The sequence below is a fragment of the Panthera uncia genome, chromosome B4 (genome assembly GCF_023721935.1).
Source record: "Panthera uncia isolate 11264 chromosome B4, Puncia_PCG_1.0, whole genome shotgun sequence".
Classification (NCBI taxonomy): Eukaryota; Metazoa; Chordata; class Mammalia; order Carnivora; family Felidae; genus Panthera; species Panthera uncia.
The window spans coordinates 14,479,956-14,497,132 of record NC_064809.1 but is presented as its reverse complement, the minus strand read 5'-3'; positions in this window follow the sequence as shown (position 1 = coordinate 14,497,132).

Here is a 17,177-nt window from a genome sequence, read left to right as displayed (position 1 = left end):
GAGCCACCCAGGCGCCCCAAAAGATAAGAGAGAATTTTAAAAGGAGCAAGGGAGAAGCAAAAATTATTTACAAGCGAAACACCATAAGGCTATCAGATGATTTTTTTAGTAGAAACTTTGCAGGCAGGGAATGGCATGATACATTCAAAGAGCTGAAAAGATAAAACCTACAACCAAGAATACCCCACATGAAAAGGTTATCATGCAGAACTGAAGGAAAGGTAAAAAGTTTTCCAGACAAAAATTAAAGGAGTTCATCACCACTAAACTGGCCTTATAGGAAATGTTAAATGTACTTCTTTAAGTGGAAAAAAAAGTACCATATTTAGAAATAAGAAACTTATGAATAAAAAGATGTGAAATATGACATCATTTATATAAAACATGGGGAAAGGGGGGAGAAGCTAGTTTAAAATGTGTTCAAATTTAAGTGACCATCAACTTAATATAGACTGCTATGTACTAGGATCCTATTCATGAACTTCCTGGTAACCGCATACCCAAACCCTATTGATTTGCATTTGTTGAACTATCTTTGCATCCCAGGAATAAATCCCACTTAATTGTAGTGAGTGATCCTTATAATGATCTGAGGAATTCACTTTGTTAGTATTTTATGAGAACTTTGGCATGTACATATTATCAGGTAAAATAGCCTATAGTTTTGCTTGTAGTGTCCTTTTCTGGCTATGGTATTAGGGAAATACTGGCCTCATGAAATGAGTTTCAGAGTTTATTAAAAAATGAGTTTTTAAATATTTGATAAAATTCACCAGTAAAGTCATCCGGTCCTGGGCTTTTTTTTTTCTTTTCATTTGGAGATTTTTTTAATTACTGATTCAGCAGTATTTGAACTGTCCAGATATTCTATTTATTTTGAGTCACTCTTGCTACGTTGTATATTTCTAAGAATTCTTCCATTTCTTCTAGGCTGTCCACTTGTTGGTGTGTAGTTCATAGTAGCTTCTTATAATCCTTTGTATTTTGGGGGTATCAGTAGTAATCATATGTCACATAGAATTTGACATATTTTGGTCCTCTCTTTTTTCACTGGTTAGTCTAGCTAGGGAGTTGTCACTTTTATCTTTTCAAAAAACCTACTCATAGTTTTATTGATTCTTTCTATTGTTTTCCTCCTCTGTGTTTCATTTATTCCTGCTCTAATCATTATTATGTCCTTCTTTCTGTGAACTTCTTGGTACTCAGTTTTTTTTTTTTTTTTTCTTTTTCTGGTTCCTTGAGCAATAGAGTTAGGTTTTTTATTTGAGATCTTTCTTGTTTCTTAGGGTAGACATTTTTCTCTCTAAACTTCCCTCATAACTACTTTTTCTGCCTTGCATAAGTTTTGGTATTGTTGTGTTTCCATTTACCTTTGTCCCAACATATTTTTTAATTTTCCCTTTAATTCAGGAGAATGTTGTTTAATTTCCATGTATATGTGAGTTTTCCACATTTTGTCCTTTTATTGATTTCCAGTTTCATACCATTGTGGTCAGAGAGGACACTTGGTATAATTTCAGGTTTTTTTTGAATTCGCCAAGTCTTGTTTTCTGGTCTAACATGGGGTCTATCCTAGGAAGTGTTTCATGCATGCTTGAGAAGAATGTTGTCAGATAGAATGTTTTGTGTATGTCTGTTAAATCCATTTAGTCTATAGTATTGTTCAAATTCATTGTTTCCTTACTGATTTTCTCACCCTGGATAATCTGTTGTTGAGAATGGAATTTAAAGTCCACAACTATTATTGTATTGATATTTATTTTTCCTTTTAGCTCTGTTAGTTTTCACTATATATTTAGTTGCTCCAATGTTCGGTACATAAATATTTACAATTGTTGTACCTTCTTAATAGATTGATTATATAATGGCCTTCATTATATAATGGCCTTCTTTGTTTCTTTCTATCATTTTTCATTTTAAGTTTATCTTTTGTGATATAAGTAAGGTATCTCTGCTTATATTTGGTTACCATTTGCAGGACAGATTTTGTGATTTTTTTTTACATCCCTTCCCTCTCAGTCTTTGTATGCCAGTGAGCTAAAGTGAGTCTCTTGTAGGCAGCATATTACTGGATCTTTGGTTTTGTCTTCTTGTTTTTTATCCATTCAGTCAAGATTTAAAATAATTACTGTTAGAATAGGACTTAGTATTGCCATTTTATTGGCTGTTTTCTGGCTTTTTTTGTAGATCCATTGTTTCTTGTTTCTTTTTTTTTTTTTTCAATATATGAAATTTATTATCAAATTGGTTTCCATACAACACCCAGTGCTCATCCCAAAAGGTGCCCTCCTCAATACCCATCAGCCACCCTCCCCTCCCTCCCACCCCCCATCAACCCTCAGTTTGTTCTCAGTTTTTAACAGTCTCTTATGCTTTGGCTCTCTCCCATTCTAACCTCTTTTTTTTTTTTTTTCCTTCCCCTCCCCCGTGGGTTTCTGTTAAGTTTCTCAGAATCCACATAAGAGTGAAACCATATGGTATCTGTCTTTCTCTGTATGGCTTATTTCACTTAGCATCACACTCTCCAGTTCCATCCATGTTGCTACAAAGGGCCATATTTCGTTCTTTCTCATTGCCATGTAGTACTCCATTGTGTATATAAACCAGTGTGGAGGTTCCTCAGAAAATTAAAAATAGACCTACCCTATGTTTCTTGTTTCTTAATTGGCTGTATTGCGGGGGGGTTATGCTTTTGGTGTCAGTAGGTTTTGACTTCTTTATCATGTTCTTTTGTGTAATAAATACAGGTTTTTGTCTTATGGTTACCATGAAGCTGACCTAAACTTTACACTTTTACTTCTCCTCTTTCTCAAGGTCTATGTCATAGATGTTACAGTTTACATGTTTTTATGTTGTATATTCAATGACACATTATTGTAATTATGTTTTTTTACCACATTTGGTTTTTAACTTATAAACTAGAGTTGTGAGTTACACACTACCACTGTCATATTACAGAATCTAACTTTGACTATATATTTACCATTACCAGTGACTTTTAAACTACTTTCTTACATTTTTATGATGTTAATTAGTATTCTTTTATTTCCATTCAAAGAACTCTCTTTAGCATTTCTTGTAAGGCAAGGGTAGAGATGATGAACTCCCTTAGCTTGTGCTTGCTCAGAAAAGTCATTATCTCCCCTTCATTTATTTTTTTTAATTTTTATTTTAATTTTTTTTTAATTTACATCCAAGTTAGTTATGATGTAGTGCAACAGTGATTTCAGGAATAGATTCCTTAATGCCCCTGACCACTTCACCTGGTATAGAATTCTTAGTTGACAGGGTTATTTTTTTCTTTCAATATTTTAAATGTATTATCCCATTCTTTTCTTGCCTGAAAATTTTCTGTTGGGAAATCCGCCCATAGACTTATGGGGGGGTGTTCCCTTGTATATAACTGGACTCTTTTATCTTGCTGCTTTTATAATTCTTTCTTTTTTTGACTTCTGACCATTTAATTATAATGTAACATTATTCAAGTTCAATTTACTTGGGGTTCTGTGGGCCTCATGCATCTGTCTATCCATTTCTTTCCCCAAGTTTGGAAAGCTTGTAGCCATTATTGCTTTAAATATAATATCTGTCTCTTTCTCTTTCTTTTCTCTCGGAATTCTCACCATGTGGATATTATTTCTTTTGATATGTTTTTACAAGTTTCATAGGCTTTCTTTACTATTTTTCATTCTTTTTTCCCTTTTGTTCTTCTGACTGGATAATTTCAAATGCCCTATCTTTTAGGCCACTAATACCTCTGCATGCTCAAGTCTGCTTTTTCTTGAATTCTTTCAGTTGAATTCTTCACTTTGGTGATCGTATTTTTTAGCTCTAAGATTTTTGCTTGTTTTTTTTTAATGGTTTCAATTTCTTTCTTGAACCTCTCATTTTGTTCATGTGTTGTTTTCCTAATTTTGTTTAGCTGTCCGTGTATTCTTAGAGTTCACAAAACTTCTTTAAGAGGATTATCCTGAATTCTTTGTCTCTTTGTAGGCCTCTATTTCTTTAGGGCCAATTGTTGGAGTTTTATTAGTTTCCTTTTGTAGCATCATATTTACCTCATTTTTCATGATTCTTGATTCCTTGTGTATCTGTGAATTTGGGTAAACATTTTGCTGTTGTAGATTTTGCAGGTTCATGTTGGCAGAGAAATTTCTTCATTCTGGTTGGATCGGTGTTCTGGATGTCAGTAGGAACATCCTTGAGCAGGTGAAGTCTGCTATTAGGATCTATTTTGAGGACAAGGCCACTGCCTATGCTTTGAGGTCTTAAGGGGGAAGTGTGCCACTGCCTGATAACAGTTAGATAAAACCACTGACTTGTTTTCCTGCTCAAGCAAAGCTGTAGGATAGGATCCATGGTTGTCTAGTGTCTCTGGTCAGGCTTTCTAAATGGTCTGCTCTGGGTATTATACTAAGGAATAAGTGGGATTAGAAATTAGCTTCCCTGTCCTGACAGGGCAGCAGAGTGAGACCCAAATCCAGCAGTGCTAATTTCGGGGGGGGGGGGGGGGGGACCCAAATGAGGCTATATTGTGCACTAAATTTCCTGGCCTAACAAAGCCACCAGTTTTTCTCTGTAGATGGGAAAAACCCCAGGCTGCGCTCTCTGTTCAAGTGTCACTAGAAACAGGACTGTAGCATGGGCTATATAGCTCCCTATGTGCTCTGGTTAGGTCCTCTGGTTAGGTGGGCTGAGGTCTGCATTCAGCAGTGGGTGGGGTTGTGAATTATTTTCCCTTCCTGGGAAAGGCCCTATACATGCCTCAAAGCTATCAAGACTCTTGCCTGGGGATCAAAGTAGGCAGAATTAGGCACCAAGTTCCCGGTCTAATGAGCCACTGTCCTTGCTCTGCAGATGGGTAGGGCTTCTGGCTATGCTTTCCATCAAGTGCCTGTGTAATCAGAGTTACTAGATGGGCTATGTGGAATCCTAAGAGCTCTAATTAGATTACTAGTCAGGTAAATCTGAGGCTGTATTCAGTCTTAGGCAGAACTATAATTTAGCCTTTCTGCCCAGCTGGGTTGCAGAACAGACCCCCCATGACCAACAAAGCTCTTTATCTAGGAATCATAGCAAAGAAACCTGCTAGATAAACTATCTGGATGGAGGGGCCACAGTATTGGCTTTGCAAATGCAGAGCCACTGGTCAGGTTCCCCAATCATTGTCACTGTAATTGGGGCTGTAGAATGGACTACCAAGATTCCCTGGAGCTCTGATTAGTAGTGTTGGAGATTGTATTCAGTAGGTTGTAAGTTAGTTTCTCTGTTCAGGGTGGGGAAGTGGGAGCTGGTTGCAGAGCAGGCCCCAGGGCTGACAAGAATCTTGTCTGGAGAACTAAGAAGGCAGACCTATGCAGCAAGTTCTCTGGTTAGATGTGGTCATCAACTTGTCACCGAAGATAAGCAGAGCTACTGGCTGGGCTCTTTTTTGAAATGCTGCCGGGCCAAGCCATTTCTTAGGTGTTCAGGACAGGCTTCCTGGTCAGGCAGGGACAGAAGCTACCCTTAGCAATAAGCAAAGTTACTAATTAGCTCCCTTGCCCAGGCTGGTGGCAGAACTGATGCCAGAACCAGCAAATCTCTTCAGAGTCTTGTCTGAAGCATGCCCTAAGTTCTCTGCCTTAATGGGGATACCTGCTTTGTTCTACTGAATGCAGTGTTGTCTCCCAGGATCCCCATTTGAGTGTTGCTGGGCTGGGAAGCTTCCCAGATGCTCAGACCAAATTTCCTGGTCAGGCAAGACCACCATGTACACTCAGCAATGTGCAGGGCTAAGACTCACTTCCCCTGTCTTGGAGTGAGAGGGCACAGACCAGGCTCCAGAGTTAGAATGGCTCTTCATTTGAGCTCCAAAATCAGGCAGACTGTGCCACCATCTTGGCTCTCCATATGAGTAAAGGCATTGGTTTGGAATACCACTTAACCCCTGCAGGTAGGAATTCAGTCTGCTAACATCCAAGTGCTGACTGTTGCAAGCCCCTTCCCCCTTCTCCATCGCATCATATTCCCAGTGGTCAAGCCTTACACATTCCCCCATACCCTTGAGTGGAGACTAGTATAGGTACTCCCAAGGAGTTACCCACAATGCTGGGGGATCTGGATGTCCACACTGAGCTCCTTTTCCTACTGGAGGAACCATAGGCTTAGAGAAGACTTCTCAGTATGGTACTGTTCCTGCCCCAGGGAGGGAACATGTGGTCACTGGGTAGCCATTCCTCTCATCCTACTAATCCAGTATGTATTCGTTTGTGTCAGTGGTGGAGGGATTGCTTCGGTCTCAACTTAGGAATGACCTATGTCACCATGTGGTGATGTCAGTCTTCTACCGCAGTTCTTAAATGCATTCACCACTCACTAGACATTTAGGTTGTTTCCATATTGTGGTTATAGTGAACTATACCACCATGAATGTGGGAGTGCAGATGTTTCTTCAAGATCCTGATTTCAATTCCTTTTGCTCAATACCCAAGAGCAGGGTTACTGGATCCTGTGATAGCTTTCTTTTTAATTTTTTGAGCAACCTCCATACTAATTTCCATAGCAGCTCTACCAGATTACATTCCCACCAAGAGTGTACCAAGGTTCCCTTTTCTCCATATCCTCACCAACACATTTTTTTAAAATAATGACCATCCTCAAAGGTGTGAGGTGATATCTCATTGTGTTTTGATTCGTATTTCTGTGATAATTAGTGATGTTGAACACCATTTCATATACCTGTTAGCCATTTGTACGTCTACCTTGGAAAAATATCTATTCAGGTCCACCGTCCATTTCTTAAACAGATATTTGGTTGGAGTTTTATTTGTTTATTCGCTGCTGAATTGTGGGAGTTCCTTACATACACTGGCTATAATCAGATACCTGGCTTGCAAATATGTTCCCCAGTTGACATGTTGATTGCAGTATCATGAGATAGAACCTAGCTAGGCCACCCGACCAAGCTGTTTGTGAATTCCTGAGCCACAGAAACTGTGAGATAATAATTGTTTTTGTTGTAAGCCACTAAATTTGGGGATAATTTGTTACATAGCAATAGAAAACTAATATACCTCTTAAGTTTTCTTCCTATTAAGCAGTCTCATAGCTCCAGTATTTCCTTCTTATAAAATGTTCACATTTTTTATTTCTTGTTCAATGGCCATTTTTTTTCTAGGCCACTGACTGTAGGAGGTCAGAGGTATATGACCTCAGAAAAGTTACTTTAGAGTTTATTTTAGAGTTTCTCACCTCTAAAATAAAGGCTGCCATTAAGTTTAAAGCACAGGTAATGGTGCTAAACACTAAGCAAATAGTAAATATTAGAAATTATTATTGTCTTGCTCATTCAGTAAATGAAAGCCTATATCTCTTCATCGATTCAGAAGTGTTCAGTAAACATTTGTTGAATGATTTGTATGAATACCTCTGCCTAGCTTTGTCTTTCTCTCAAGTATCTTTTTGTACCACTAGAACAGTAATGTTATCTTACCGAAGTGCACCTGTCATCCTTCGTTCCTGCTTCAAACCCAGTACTTAATGATTCAAAGCCCATACTCAGGTTGTTTCTCACCACCCTGCCTTTTTATTATTTAATTATTATTATTATTAAAATATCACTCTTCTCTTTCTTATATTTATCTTAGCACTATTTACAGAAAAAAATAGAAAATAATAATTGCTTCCCAAAAAGGAAAAAGAGAAATAAAGAGAATCAATCTTTGATAATTCAAAGGGAGATTGTCACCTGTGTTCGGCTAACATGATTTTTTAAAAATCCTATGGTCTGTATCTACTCCATTCAAAATGGTAGCGACTAGCCACATGTTCATTTAAATTTAAGTAAAATTTAAAAATTAAAAGTCATGGGGCGCCTGGTGGCTCAGTCTGTTGAGTGTCTGACTTCAGCTCACGTCATGATCTCACAGTTCGTGAGTTCGAGCCCCACGTCGGGCTCTGTGCTGACAGCTCAGAGCCTGGAGCCTGCTTCGGATTCTGTGTCTCCCTCTCTCTGCCCCTCCCCAGTTTGTACCCTCTGTCTCTCTCTGTCAAAAATAAATAAACATTTAAAAAAATAATAAAGATTTAAAACTTTTTTAATTAAAATTCATTGCCTCAGTTGCACTAGCCATATTTTAAGAGTGCAATAGCTTAGTGGCTGCCTTCCACAATTATAGAACATTATAGAATTGTAGAATATTTCAGTCATTACATGAAGTTCAATTGGACAATGCTAGTATATACTAAATATTGATCTAGAATTCTTCCATTTGGAAGGGGGTTTTTTGTGTCTTTTTCCTCTATCCCATTTGTAATCTAGTTTTTGAACTATTTTTAGCTTTTTTAAATTATGAAATATATCACATATGCAAAAGACTGTATATAACTTTCATATACAGTTTAATGAGTATTAATAAAAAAAGAATACCCATTATCGAGATCAGGAACTACAACATTACCAGCACCTTTGGAACATCCTGTGTGTCTATCCCTTTTCCTACTCCCTTTCCTTCCCCTCAAAGTTAAACACTATTTTATGTTAACTATTCTCATTTTCCCTTATAATTTTATTTCCTATGTGTTCAACTAATCAAGCTATTTTACTAGTTTTACCCGCTTCCAAACTCAAACCTATATTTCTGTGTATTTCTCTACTTCTTAACATAGAATTGACGCAAGTTGATAAAAGTTGTAGTTAATTTCATTTTTTAACTCTTGCATAGTATTTCTTTGTTTGGATATTTCACAATTATATTTGCCGAGGTTTCTGTCATTAAACATTGTGGTTTTGTTTGGCTTTGTCATACTATTATAAACCACGCTGCTGTGAACTGCGAGTGTATAATTCTCCATTCATCTCTCCTGTTGCTAAACCTCTTAGGCACTAACAGCCAATGTGCTCCAGTATTACCATCTCAAGAATATTTGTATAAACAAATAGCCTTGGAAAGATGGGAAGAGTGAATTGCTCTAGAACTAACTTGTGTTCCCAGATAATAAAGATAGAGCTATCCCCCTCCCCAAAGACATTCCAGAATCATAAAATAGAGACGAATCTCTCTTCTCCCCAGAGAGAATTGCTTACATTTCAGGCTAGTAGGATAAGGTCGCTCTCTGGAAGAGAGGATGGCCATGTTGGTCCGCTGCCCTTACAGAGGATCAGAATCTTAACCTCAGGCTTCTTCTCTATAGCGCACTCTTACTGCTTGTGCAAGTACCATCTGGCCCTCACCACATCATCCTGTGGAAGTTGTGGGCTTCAATGTTACTCCGACTTTTGCTGTGAATAATAAACTGTCTTTTGTCTCTAACCTTGACACCTCTGAGTCTTTCTGCCGGCATCTATGAAGCTCTGACGGACTAGCTTGTTAGCTTGCAAGCAGGATGAAATCTCAGAGGCTCTCATAGTTCCTGCCTTGATGATTGAACATGGTCATTCTTGTGCGTGTCTCTTGGAGCGCTTGTTCGAGAATTTGTTAGAGAATATACCTGCAGAATTGCTAGGTTATGATTTTATTAGATAATGATGAATTGTCAAAGTGGTTTGGCCAATTTCTACTCCAGTCAACAACGTTAAACAGTTTTTGATTCTATATCATCACCAATGCTTGATATTCTTAGTTTATTAAATTATCCTCACCCCGTTTGGCATAAAAAGTCCTCTGTGGTTTTAATGCGCAATTTACTGATCTAAGTGCATCTAAGCAATTTTTCATATACAGAGTAACTATCATTATTTCCTCTTCTAAGAAAAGTCAGTTCATGGTTTTGTTTGATGTCTCTATTGGGTTGATGGTCTTTGTGTAGTTAATTTATATTAGTTCTTCATATTTTCTGGGACATAGTCATGCGTTAGTCATACGGGATCTAAATATCATCCCCATTTTTTGCTTTCATTTCTGTATCATGGTTTTTGAAAACTAGAAATTTTTATCTTGAATGTAGTAAAATTTATCCATGTTTTTCTTTGATATTTTTGCTTTGGGATCTTATTTCAAGATTATTTCCTGCTCCCCAAATTATCACTATGTACACTGTCTTTTGAAATGTAGTGTTTTGTGTTTAATATTTAAATCTCAGAACTATCTAGAACTTATTTCTGACTATGTTATTGGGGAAGAATCAACCTGAATTTTTTCCATATGGATGAGAAATTGGCAGAGTGCAATTTATTGAATTAGCCATGCTTTCCACAGATAATTAATGACATTTTTCTTTCCTTTTTTAATATTTAGAATTTTAATTTAGTCTTCTTGTCTTAGATCACTATTTAATACCTTCTGGAAAATATTACACATAAATGGTGATAACAGACTTCCTTAGCTTTATTTCTCAACTTTAAGGAAAATGCTTTTACAATTTCCAGTTGAGTGTGGTAGCCCTTTAAGAGGTTGGAAAGATTTTATTCTATTCCTAGTTTACCAAGAGAGCCATATAAATTTTGACTTTATAAAGTACTTTTTCCTTCTTTTGTGGTAATCATGTAGTAAATTAAATTAATAAAATCAATTAACTTTTTAGTGTTGATACAACTTTACATCTTTACCCTAAACTCAGTTTTTATACATTGAAACATTTGCATTGTAACTTTGTGTGAATTTTATATCTATTTTTTAAATTTCTTATTTATTGTTTAAATTTTATTCCAGTATATTTTATATCAATTTCTATCAGTTGGAATTTTTACCTCTATTTTTCATGAATGAGAATGACCTGTGATTTTTTTTTCTCCCTCATTGTCTGTTTCTTCTTTCGACATCATGATTATTCTAGTTTCACTTAATTCCTTTATTGGATCTTTCTGAGTGCCTTTTATGTGTTAATCATGGCTCTGGTACTTTAGAGAAATTACTGAATGAAACAATCAATATCCCTGCCCTTGTTTTACTTTTTAACATAGTGAAACTGATGATAAATGTTCAATGTAATAAATAATTAAGCCCCATAGTATATTAGAACAGGAGATGTGCCATGGAAAGAATATCACATGGGGGAAAAAAGGATCAGGAAAGCAAGGGAGGGAGTTGCAATTTCAAATATAGTGTGATGAGGGGAAGCAGTCATGGAGAAGGTGACAATCGAGGAAAGCCTTGAAGAAGGTGAGGAAGTGAGACATGGGGTACCTGAGACAGGAGGATTCCAACAGAGAAAAGGTCCCAAGGTTGGGCATGGCTGGAATGTGTTCCAGAAGCATCAAAGATGTTTCTGAGGCAGTATGGCCAGGTCCTATGGGAACTTTGGGACAATAAGAACTTGGCTTTACTCTGAGGGAAGGCAGGAGTAATTCTAAGGTATGAGCAGGAAAGTGACATGATTAGTGTTACATTTTAGGAGGATAATACCAGCTATACTGTTGAGAATAGACTGCAGGAAGACAAATATAGAAGCAGGGACATATCAGGAGACTGTTGCAACAACCCAAGCAAGAGACTAGGACAGCTAGCAGTGGGTGGTGAGAATTGCTCAGATCATAGATATTTCTTGAAAGTAGATCCAACAGAATTTCCCGACAGATTGGGTGTAAAGTGTGAAAGATGATTGCAAGGTTTGGGTCTGAGCAACTGAGATGCAGAAGACGTAGGTGGAGCAGATTTGGTGGGAAACAGTGGGAATTCAGAAATTTAGTTAAAGACTGTTAAGTTTGAAAAGCTCTTAGATACCCAAATGGAGATGCCTAGTGGCAGTTGGAGATACAAATCTGGAGTTTAGGCAGGAGAGAGGCATACATTTCTGAGTGAATATGCACCAGGCAGTGAAGTGTAGAGAGAAATAAGAACTAAGTGTTAAGTATATCGCCTTATGTATGCTTAAGGATATCACCTAAGTGGTCAGGGAGAAGAGAATGAACCTTTCAAAGAAACAGCAGTGACAAATTTTGCTTGCCCTTTTGCTACATAAAGTATGAATCCAGGCCCTAAACCCCTCTGAATGTGAGCCTGTGGTAGGAAATTCTTAACGATTTCTCTTCTCGTCATCCAGATCTCCCCAATATTGAGATATGGACACTTTGTGGGTCAGGTCTCCAGTCCAACTTCCCATCAGTGCAGTCCTCTGCTTGACTCCTCTCCACTGCTCTTGTGATCCCTCAAAATGCAGGTTCTAGGCCCATGGCCATAGTAATTTAGCCCAGGACAAACTTAAGACTCAGGATCCAGGTATTCTTATGATTATTAACGTACAAAGAACTGCTTTATTTTGCAGCACCTCAGTTGCCCATTTATGTGGCATATGTGCTAGCTAGAATTTAGATATATAGATCTTCCTCTACTTACCATGTGGTTATGTCCTTTAAGCCTACCGTAAGTTGAAAATGCTGTGAGTCCAAAATGCCTTGAATACACCTCACCTACACAACATCATAGCTTAGTCTGGCCTACCTGAAGTGTGCTCAGAACACTAATGTTAGCCTGCAGCTGGGCAAAATCATCTAGCACGAAGCCTATTGAATGAGAAAGTGTTGACTGATTCATGTAATTTATTGAAAACTGTACTGCATGTGAAAAACATGGGTAGAGAATGGTTGTCACTGTATCATATGTTTATCCTGGTGATCGTAGGACTGACTGGTGGCTGTGGTTGCTACTCCCAGCGACAGGAGAGAATATCATACCCTATATCACTAGGCCAGAAAAAGATCAGAATTCAAAACTCTCAATACAGTTTCTATTGAACACAGACTGCTTTCACACCATCATAAAGCCAAAAAAATTCTAAGTTGAATCATCCGAAGTCAGGGACCTCCTGAATATAACTGGATGGATTTCTTTACACTTCTCAAATGCCACATTTCCCTGTTCGGATTTCCTGTTAGAATGGTTGTGGGCTACAAAAAATTACAAGAAGTCTGGGATGACTGTGAGGTTTTTGGACTGAAGACCTGGAAATGGTGAAGATTAAGGGCTGAGTAACCCTCCTTTTCACAGGGTAAACACAGAATCACCAGTCGAGGCATTGTAAGCTAAAACGACTGGTATTTTGATGGTTTCAGAAGTTACAAATACCACATGCACACAAATCCCAAATTAAAGTTGTTTCTTTCAAAGTAATCATCTTGGGAAATCTTTCATTTAATTCCAATGACTCTGGCATTTCAAAATCATTTGGGGACTTCTTTTTTTAAAGCCTGCCTTCAAAACTGGTAGAATATTTTTTCTTAATATCCTCTAGAGCAGTAAATCTCTGGCCTGTGAGAATGAATTTGCCTTTTAGAAAAAGCCAAGAAATTATTTAGTACTGGGCCTGTTGCAAATGGTGGTCGATCAGATTAGAAAATGATTGTTTGGGATCGAAAATGAGAAGGACCGCAATTTAATGACCGGTCTTCTTTCGTAATGTCTATACCGGCTTGTGCACATTTTGACACATGTGATCCATGTGTCTTTATTGATGTTGAGCCTCTTTATAGTATGATCAGTGACCCTGGCCAGAGTGAGTCAAAATCATACACCATAAATCTGAATGAGTAATTGTGAGGAGGCAGAAGGATTCCAAGCACTTTCTAATATATCTTGCCCCTTTGTTTATTCACTGGAGCTCGGGCTGGCCCTACTGAGGATAGTGCTTGTCAGTGGTGCTGACTTTGAATGACAAAGTCTTCACATAACCTTCAAGCAAAGCCTCAGTCCAGACCTATCACGGGCGGCCCAGGGAATCCCTCAGCAGCAATAAATGTCTCATATTCATTTTTCACCAGATAACAGTGTGGCTCTTGGTCCTGGAAAAAAATTGCACACAACTCTATTACATTTTAAATGCTCCCGATTCCCTTCCTTACTGGCCTCCCTGTAAGGAAAAAAAGAAGGAGTTCCTTCTGTCATTTATTTTTTTGTCCATTTACGTCCTTTTTGTTTCCTTTTCAGTTCAAATGTCCTAGGTAATTGTATTGTAAATAATCTTAAGTGACTCTCACATCCACTTTAACACAATTTTCATGGATTTCTTCATCTATAACAAATACATCTGTCTTGGCTTTGGTGACAATGTTAATAATTTTGAATCATTTTACCATTAAAGTGTGATGCCGGCAATTATAATAAAATATTTCTACTGCTCTCTTTGTATGATACGTATTTTAAGAGGAAAAACTATGGATTTTTGCCTGACAATAAGTTTCTGATGCAAAACAGCTAAAGAATATGATGTCTGACTTTATTCGTTGCGTAAATCACGTGTTTATAAATCGCTGAGCGACTTGTGTTAGGCTTTAACCAAATCGCAGTTCTCTTTTTTCCATAAAAAGTCATGACGGTTCTGAGCTGGATGAAGAAATAGAAACTTAAATACTGCAAAATGATCCTAATTACATTTAGAGAATAATTTTTAATTTAGCTATAGATTAATAGCTAACATAATGTTTATATTCACGTTGAGTAAGTTCTCACAGTTCTCTTTTCAGTTTGGGGATTTTTGCTACATGAAGTAGAAAACACACGGACAGTTTAGCAAAATGTACCTCCCAGGTTGCCCAGAAGATTCTGATGACCGGTCAATTCAATATGTACACTTCCCATAAGTTACTTTTTAATTTTAAATACAGTTACTGGTATAAGCTGAGTCTAGGCACAAATGTGATTACGAAGGGGTCACCTGCCCAGAAGGAGGTATTGAAGTTTTAAGTGCTAGTGACAAGGGGTCCGGTGTATCAGGTCCAAGGAAACAGTTCTCCCTCTTGATCCATAGCACCACCACTCAGCAAGGTGAAAAGGAAGGAGTGGAAAGTCAGTGAAGGGAAGTGAGTTTAGGTGATTTCTAAATTGATACGTGAATTCCTAGTCATGGCCATTCCATATGCTTTAAATGTGTAGGAATACATGACATGGACCAGATCAACCTCTTCATTACCTGATGGGTATAATTCAAAATAAGTTGCTATAATCTGAAACCCCGGTGTGTGTTTTTTTTAAATTCTGCCTGAGCAAATAAAAAAAATGGAAATGTTAGGGAATTACATGTGCTGAAAGATACACAGAAATTTTTTTAAATGCACACACACACACACACACACACAGCTACACGTGTGCTTTACACTAGACGTAAAGTAACTATCAACTCTTTTGAGTTTAACAAATATCCTCTAGTTTGGAAGGAAAGAAATAGAAGACAAAAATGATTTTGATACATTCATCATTGCAAACTATTATGGAACGATGAAAATTAATTAAGAAAAGGCATAGAAACATAGATGAATGTTTATATTAAATGTAAATACAAAAAATCCTCATGAATTTGAGTGAAATTATTTAAAATATACATGTATATGGATAAAGACTAGAAGAGTGTATTAAAAATAAAAAGCAGGGCACCTGGGTGACTCAATGGGTTAAGCATCTGACTTCAGCTCAGGTCATGATCTCATGGTTCGTGAGTTCGAACCCTGAAACAGGCTCTCTGCCGTCAGCACAGAGCCTGCTTGGATGTTCTGTCCCACCCCCCTCTGCCTCTCCCCAACTTGTGCTCTGTTTCTTAAAAATAAATAAACACTTAAAAAAGAAAAAAATAAGCTACAGGGCTCCTGGGTGACTCAGTCTATTGAGCATCCAACTCTTGATTTCAGCTCAGGTCATGACCGCAGGTCATGGAACCGAGCCCCGTGTCCAGCTCCAAGCTGAGTGTGGAACCTGCCTAGGATTCTCTCTCTCTCTCTCTCTCTCTCTCTCTCTCTCTCTCTCTCTCTCTCATAGGTAGGTAGGTGGGTAGGTAGATGATAGATAGATAGACACAGAGACAAATAAATAAGTAAAGCTACGGAGCAATTACTTTTGCATTTACTCTTTGACCCAGCAATTCTAAGAAATCTATCCCAAAGATTCACAGGAAAAAAATACAAACTGGTACATATAAAAGGATATTCTTTGTTATCTTATTTATAGAAGCATTAGATTAGAAACAATCCGAATATTCAAAAAGAAAGAATTTGTTATATAAACTGTAGAACATTTACAAATTAGAGTATTTTGCAACTGTAAAGAGGAAGGCATGTGATTCTCCATTTTGATATGGGCCAATCTCTAAAATACATTGTTAAGTGAAAGAGCAAGGTGGAAAATAGCGTTCATATTTATGAAATTAAAGAAATATCAACGTATTTATATATGGATATATTTCACTGGTATTTTACAAAACACTCACTGGAAAAATCAAGCAAAAACTAATAAAATTGGTCTCCTACATTGGAAGAAGGAACAGAATGGGGAAGACAGGGATAGAATTGACCTTTCTGTGAAAATACTTTTTTAATGATTTTTTTTATTGTTTATTTATTTTTGAGAAGAAGAGAGAGAGAGAGAGCAGAGTAGGGGAAGAGAGAGAGGGAGAAAATCCAGAGCAGACTCCAGGCTGATAACAGAGAGCCCAGTGCGGGCCTTGGACTCATAAGCTGCGAGATCATGACCTGAGTTGAATTTGGATGCTTAACTGACTGAGCCACCCACATGCCCTGAAAATACTTATTTTCATTATTATGGCTTTGGAATCATGTACATGCCTTATGCAGTTAAAAAACAACACAAATCAAAAAGAAAGAAAAGTAATCCCTAAATACTAAAAACAAATTAAAAGAAATTATTCTGTACATATAAATAGCATATAAAGTTAATGAAATAACCACATTGACACATTTCTTCAACTGGCTTTGAAACATGGTATTTTGACTGTATATTCTTTTTTCTTTTAGTCTATTTATTTATGTGTTTGTTTATTTATTTATTTATTTATTTATTTATTTAAGAGAGAGACAGAGAGAGTGAGAGCGTGAGCATGGAGGAGGGGCAGAGAGAGTGGGAGAGGGAGAGAATCCCAAGCAGGCTCCTAGCCTTCAGCACAGAGCCCTACTCCTCATACTTACGAACCATCAGATCATGACCTGAACCGAAACCGAGTCAGATGCTTAACCAACTGATCCACTCAGGCTCCCCTTGACTGTATATTCTTAATGGAATATAATTCTAAAGGCAAAATAACCACAAAGGAATCAAAGTACATTCAGTGTCTTGTTTTTAATGCTAATATTAGCACTCCTGTATTGAAATTTTAAGACACAAAACAAACACAGATTGTCCCCAACTCTTCATGATTTGACTTACAGTTTTTCAACTTTACAGTGTGCGAAAGTGGTACTCATTCAGTAGAAACCTTTGAATTTTGACTTTGGAGCATTCCCTAGGCTAGGGACGCGTGGCACTCTGTCATGATGCTGG